At 30.7% G+C, this 7,016-nt stretch overlaps 1 long non-coding RNA gene across 1 annotated transcript; it reads right to left on the bottom strand.

Moving 5' to 3' along the window:
- Window positions 1-260: 260 nt before the first annotated feature.
- Window positions 261-6,430, bottom strand: LOC134255148 (uncharacterized). Its single transcript, XR_009989467.1, has 3 exons — window positions 6,267-6,430; window positions 5,783-5,903; window positions 261-921 (listed from the first exon to the last, which is right to left on the bottom strand). It is a non-coding gene; the product is annotated as an uncharacterized LOC134255148 (long non-coding RNA).
- Window positions 6,431-7,016: the final 586 nt, after the last annotated feature.

Below are 7,016 nucleotides of genomic sequence, written 5' to 3'. Positions count from 1 at the left end.
TTTCTTCAGATTTTTCTTGTCTTTTTTTTTTCTTCTTTAAAATTGAACATCTATATCAAGATATGCTACTTTTTAACTATAATGTCTTCTTTACTTATTCAGATTGTACTGATTCGGATATTATTGAGATCTTCAAAAAAAGTAATTAATCGATCAGGTATGGAAACTATGCAAAACCGTATAGACACAACGACAATGCGATAAGGGGGTATTGGAGTATCGATGGAGTTAATCATTCAAAATGTTACTCCTTCCATTCATATAAAGCTTCAACCTTTAGAAAACTGTCCTTTGTATGTGTAAGAATTCCCGGCAGCATCTTGAACGTTTCAATCTCTTTTCAGACATTTTACTGTCTGCACACATAATTTTACGTAGTGCAGTGCTCCATGACGCTCAGTGACGTTCCGATTTTTGGCTGTGTTTTTACGAGTTGATCATTTTTAAATGGCTATAAAACAGTCATATACCATCCAACTTAATTCAAAATTTCTCCCAGTGACGTTTCATGAATACTTTTGCGACAGGTAAAATATTATAAATCTCTTTGCGCTAAAATTGTGCAATTTTTAATTTTTATAAAGAGTCTTCGTGATGTAAATGTGCCAAAATGTAACATGCTCCGTCAAGCAAGTTTTATCAAAATTAAAAAGCTGTATATTTTTCAATGATCACTTGAGAGCACCAATTTTTTGTATATTTATTGGAAAATAGGTTAAGATTTTATCTGGAAAGTTTGACTGGTTTCGTGGAAATAGCGCGCTCACAATAGAACTTGTCCGCGAACTTTCCTAACACCCCTCGTATATAACGAAGTATTGATCGAAGAGTCAATTCCGTAACACAGGACTCGGAAAAATTTTTATTAAAATTCTTTATCTTCTCAGCAGCTTGCACACTTTAAACTTAAACCGTCGATCCCTTTAATGAGAAAAAAAAAAGCTCAATGAAAACGAAAAAAATATGAATGATACAATATCGATATAATTACAATAGATGTAATTAAAACCTGTAACTTAACAAACAACATATAAAAAAGAAGATTGGTAAAACAAGCGTGCATATTGTCTTTAGCTTTAAATTTATAAAAATTAGGTAGCTGTAAGAGTTGATTATATTTATGAACCAAAGCTCTATTTATTGAATTTATGAAACTATTATAAGCACTTTTTTTCTGAGAAAAACGTTCTCCGGAAAAAATAGGCTTTAATCAAAATAATGATAATTATAATTAAATATTAGTAAGACTTAAATACTAGAGAAAATCCTGAAGATCATTTGACTTTGAGATTCTTGATTTGGAGACAAACACACTTAGCATTATGCTACACGTTTTTTGGTGAAGTGCAACATTTTGGAAGGAAAACTTTAGCATAATTTTTATTTCATAAATCTTTGAGACATCCCCATTACGAGGGCTATACAATACGTAATATCCTCGGTGTTAAGAAAGAAATTAAAAACGCTTTTCAATGATTTAGCCCTAATGATTTCACTTAAATATTCCCTTTAGATTAAAAGCAATGTCAGGAACATTTTTGTCGAATTTCTGATTGTTTTAAGAACACAACTTTTAGTATGGCCCTTCGTATACGGGAATATGGAAGATTCTGTGATTTCCTTGACTTGTTTCTTCTTTCTGAATTTTTTTTTCAAGTTTGGAAGATGAAACAAGTCAAAGGTTGAAAGATCTGGCGAATATTGTTGGTGTGACAAAACATAAACTCTCTCTTTATCCCCAAAACTACTTTTCTCTTTATGGAGTGTTGGTTTGGATTCCTGATTCTGGTTCCATCCTCTCATAAACATTTCATTTTTTTTTTTTTGCAAAAATTTGCTTTCTATACTGCTCCAGAAATTTTACTACTTCCCCGAATAAGAAATAGAACAACTAGTTTCTAATATTTAAGAAAATGGCACATAAAAATGTTTTCGTGCTTTTGCAATTCTTTGCTCTACTCAGACCTTGGCTGTATCATCAAGTCAATCAAACATCAGTAATAATTTGTTATATTTTGGCAAACAGTAAACTGTTTGTCGTAAGTCTTTGTCGCCAACGTCAGTACCTATTTTTGATGCCCATTATATCAATTTTGTTAATTGAAATCCGCATGCTCATGTGTCTATAAAACAGACATTGGTTGCTCTTGATTACACATATTTCAGTGAATACTCTTGTTTACTAATTCTTTACCCTTCATTTTTAATGCAGTGTCTCCAAAAGCCCTTGTTTTCAAGCTTAATTCTCACAATGAAACTATGTTATGAAAAGTGGTCACAGAAACTGTAATCAATTCAATAAAGATACAATTTAATTATGAGAGAAAATCAAGCATTTAAATGTCATATAAGTTCTATATTGTATGTCAAACAGTTCGGGACATTATTTATTGAACAGCCTTCGTATTTCATGGTCTCAGCATTGAAAGGTCGATATTATCAAAAAAGTTCTTTTAAAATAATAAATAGCTTACATGTATATTGGTCTTTTAATGCTGAATGTATAGTTAAAAAGTATGGTGTTTGGATAGGGTCATTTGCAAAAGCTCAACAGAGTGTTGTTTGAAAGCATGTTTAAACAACCAATAGAAATGTGTTGTGAGTAAGCGTGATTGCATTTTTCTGAAGGTGTTGTTAAGCTTTTGCGAATGGCCCTATCCGAACACCATAACAAAAGGATATCTTAAAGAACTATGATACAAAGTTTTGAAATGGCAATCCTCCTTAGATCATGTTTGTGGTAGGACTGTTCTTTAAAATGACTTAAGTTTTTTTCCTTCCATGCAAATAATATCAATCTTTGAATTTTTCAAATTGTAGAGATTTTATTTAAAGTATATCTTGATATTAGATGAAATTTTAAAGATATAAATATATTTATAATTGAGATTTTATTTATCATCTTGTGTTTTGTTGCATGTAGGCAATTCGCAGCCTGCATTATTCATACATTTCCTTTAATTGTATATAATTTTATACGTATATCTATTATCAAATGCATGTTTTCCGTTCAATTACATTTATCTCATGTATGATGCTTTTAAGATCAAATTGCGTTGGGTATTAAGAATTCATTTGAATTAAGTTTAAACCTCATTATTATTTAGGAAAATGGGAGTATATATGGGCGTTTTGTCAATGAAGCATATGAAGTTAGCGAATAGTATTCTATTTCAAAGTCCATAAACAATACAAAATAGGAGCAAAGCAAACACAGACCTCCGAAACATCAGAGGTGGGATCAGGTGTGAGCATCCCCTGCTGACCGTTCACACCTGCCGTGTGCTCCTTGTCATGATCAGGAAATAACGGAAAAACGGTCAATTCATTGTAAAAATAATGGACTAACAATTAGTATGAAAAAACGTCAGTCAGCAGTTGACTCAATGATAAATTGTATTTGCTGAAAAGGTCTCGACAATAGAACTTACGATGTTCTTGTTTCATCAACTTATTGTCAATAATTTACCTCGTTTTAGAAATTGTTCATACGTAGAGCATGTTAATGCGTATCGAATCAACTGAGATATATATACTCCATACGCAGGTGATGACGGTATATTGCCGCATAAGTATAAGGGAAGTTGACGATAGAAAAGTTAAAGTCATCACCTTTATCATGAAGCTTGGTTGTTAGATTTCCATTATCGTCTTTTTCAAGTAAAATATCTAAGTATGATGCAGATGTGTCAGACTCTGTGGTATCTTTTATCTCAAGCTCACCAGGGTATATCGTATTGACGTAGGAATGGAAATTACCATTATTTATTAACAATACGTCGTCGATTTATCTAAATGTTGAGTTGAAGGCCACAGCAAGTGTTTTCTTCTTTTCACGCATAAGATTTTGCACAAATTCTGCTTCATATGAATATAGAAATAGGTATGCTAATAAGGGAGTGCAATTGGTACCCAAGAGAATTCCATAGAGTGTTGAAATACCTGGTCTCCAAAAACCACATAGACATTGTCAATCAGAAACTCAGCTCTTTGATGTCAACTTCAGAGTACTTGTGTGTGCAATCAGAATGTGTTTTAACAAAATAATTTTGCAAATGACCAATGACAAGGTAAGTAAATTTACGAGTTCCATTTTTATTGAAAAAGCAGCTGTCCTTGATATCAAAAAGCCTGGACTTTATTTTATAGTGGGGAATGGTTGTGAATAAAGTTGAAAAGTGGTAAGTTTTTAAGCTGTCGATTTTGGTAAAATCTTGTGATTTTAAATTGTCCAAAAGTTCTTTGGGATTTTTGAGTATCCACATCTGATTCACAACACTTCTTGAATATATTGTTGCACTGTACTCTTGAAGTTTTTCCTTCGCTACAGTCAATATCTATGTGAGGAGTAATAAAAAGAGGCTTGGTTGAATATCTACTGGAACCCGCAATGTATATTTGTTTCTAAGGATTTTTATGAATTTTCGTCCAATATATATATATATATATATATATATATATATATATATATATATATATATATATATATATATATATATATATATATATATATATATATATATATATATATATATATATATATATATAAGGTAGTTCAATTTCATTTTGGCTCTGGGGAATATTAAAAATATTTAAAACTGACATATGATTTTCAAGAATTCTTTCCTTAAAAAGGGAAGTATGAGTATAAGTAGGATTACCACTTGTAGAATTAAACCCAAGTTCTTCTAAAATGCAATTTATATAATGAACCTTTAAAACAAAGACAAAGTTGTTACCTGCATTCTCGGCAGGGACCAGTTTATACTGATCATGTAATCTATCTAATTCTTTTTTAACTTTTTAACTATTGAACACAGGATATATGGTTTTAATATTGACCTTCGTTCTATTTCTTTGAGACCTTAAGGGGCAATATCCCTCTGCTCCAAATTTCAAGACTTTTTTCTTAAAATCCAGACACTGATTTTCAGCAACAACTAGAGCATTAAATTCAAATGGAAAATAGTTTGAAGTATGAAGCGTTGCTTACTTTTTCAGAAATGAATAATATGTCAAATCATGATGTGAAGAAAATTTGATATGTTAATAGAAAGATTAAATATTTTTTATCTCACAATTAAATTAGAAATATGAGGTATATATAAAAATAATATTTACTATCATACCTATCTAATTCCCATTAGAATACATACTGAAGCGCTGCTTTTTAAATCAGAATAACAAAGTGTTTTCTGTGCATGTAAAATAACACGCATCCATAAACAAGAGTTATCGTTCCATTATAGCCCTTGAAAATATTTTTAATGAAACAAAATAATAATTAAATGTTTATAAACAATACTGCATCTGAAATTTCTGTACAATTAAAAGAATTATATACTTTAAGAGATAGAGATTTCTCAATTTATACTGTTTAAAGGAACTGAGCATAACTGTTTTAAGTAAACTATCATGAATAATTAATAAATATACTAAGCAATAGAAACTAGAAATCAACATTTGTACAATAGAATAGGTTTGACTGAGTTGACTTTAAAATGGTCCTTATGATTGAAATTTGTAAACTCTGACATGACAATTCACTGAATTTCATGACAAAATGTCTGAAGAATTATCTCTCTTATCAGAGGGTTATTCCATTAGGTCATTTTAAAATAAGTGATTTTAGGTCCTCATTATTAACTATATTTACCTGTAATAACGTGTCCAGCAGGACTATAATTACAGGGCGAAGAAGAACATGAACACGATAAAGGATTATGCATCAATGCTAAACTTAACTTCCATTTTGTTTTATTTTTTCTACGAGAATACTCACTCCTGAGCGTTCTGATGATAGCTACTAACACCGGAAATGACATAGCTCTCGGGGGCGTAGATAAATTCCTGGTCAAAATTGTTCACGTAATCTGACCACAGGCACTCGCCAAAATAATGTTCTAAAGCAGAAAAGCAACAAATATAACAGACATAAGTGAAATTACATTGCATTGTATATTCAGAATTAATTTCTACTTTTCACTTCTGGGTTTTTCTTTTGACTGATAGACAGGTCCAATAAATTTTACTTAAAAGAAGTTTTAATAATGCGTCTTTTTCTCATTTACTGCTTTGAAATATATTTTCTTTGTAAAATATCTTAATATGATGATAATTTGATTGGTTATTTTTGAAAAAAAAATGTAAGCATATGCTTCTTTGTAATTCAAAACTCATTTACTCAAGCAATAGACCACTGAATAGTGGATGCTATTCCTCGATTTTATCAAGCAATATATAAAAATTGATATTTTCCTGTTTACCTGTCTTTTTCTGTTTAATTAGTGATAATTCGTCTTTCAGCTGCGTTAACGATAGGTGTAATTCCTTGTTTTTCTCTTGCAGGAGCGGAAACTCTTCATCATGTTTATTGACTTTCTGCTTAAGAAAAACTAACTGTTCGTCCCGTACCCTTGCTTCTCGATGGAGATCTATTAAATTGTCAGCAGATTTATGGATGATCGTGATAAATCCAAATTAAATCCATAAAGTTAATCATTTCAATATTGAACTGACTAACGTTGAACAAGTTTGGCACATATATCGTATATAGGAATTATGCTTGAGTAAAGAAAAATTCCAGTTTTTCACTGACTCAATTTTTGACCGATAGATAAATCCAATCAATTTATTATTTACTTTAAAATACAAAATCTGTATACTCAATTTTAAAAATCGTTGTGTTTTTTACAGTGTAAGTATTTGCACCATCCTGATCAACAATTCATTTACCATCCAATATTCCTTTTATATGACAGATGTTATTTCTCGAGTTTATAAAGGCAATATTATTTAAAAAATTAAGTGTTTCCGCTTACCTGTGTTGTTCTGTTTGATGAAGTAGAACAATTCTTTGTTCAGTTGCCTTAGCAATTGTTTAAATTCCTTGTTTTCCTCTTCTACAAGTGAAAAATCTTTATCGTATTTGTTGACCTTTTGCTTAAGAAACGCTAACTGTTCGTCACGAATCCTTGCTTCTCGTAGGAAATCCTTTAACGTTGCATCGAAAACGA

The sequence above is a fragment of the Saccostrea cucullata genome, unplaced genomic scaffold (genome assembly GCF_032062105.1).
Source record: "Saccostrea cucullata isolate Sc308-1 unplaced genomic scaffold, CSIRO_AGI_Scuc_v1 ctg16929, whole genome shotgun sequence".
Taxonomy (NCBI): domain Eukaryota; kingdom Metazoa; phylum Mollusca; class Bivalvia; order Ostreida; family Ostreidae; genus Saccostrea; species Saccostrea cuccullata.
Note: the sequence above shows the minus strand (reverse complement) of the source record. Positions and strands in the feature narration are given on the sequence as shown.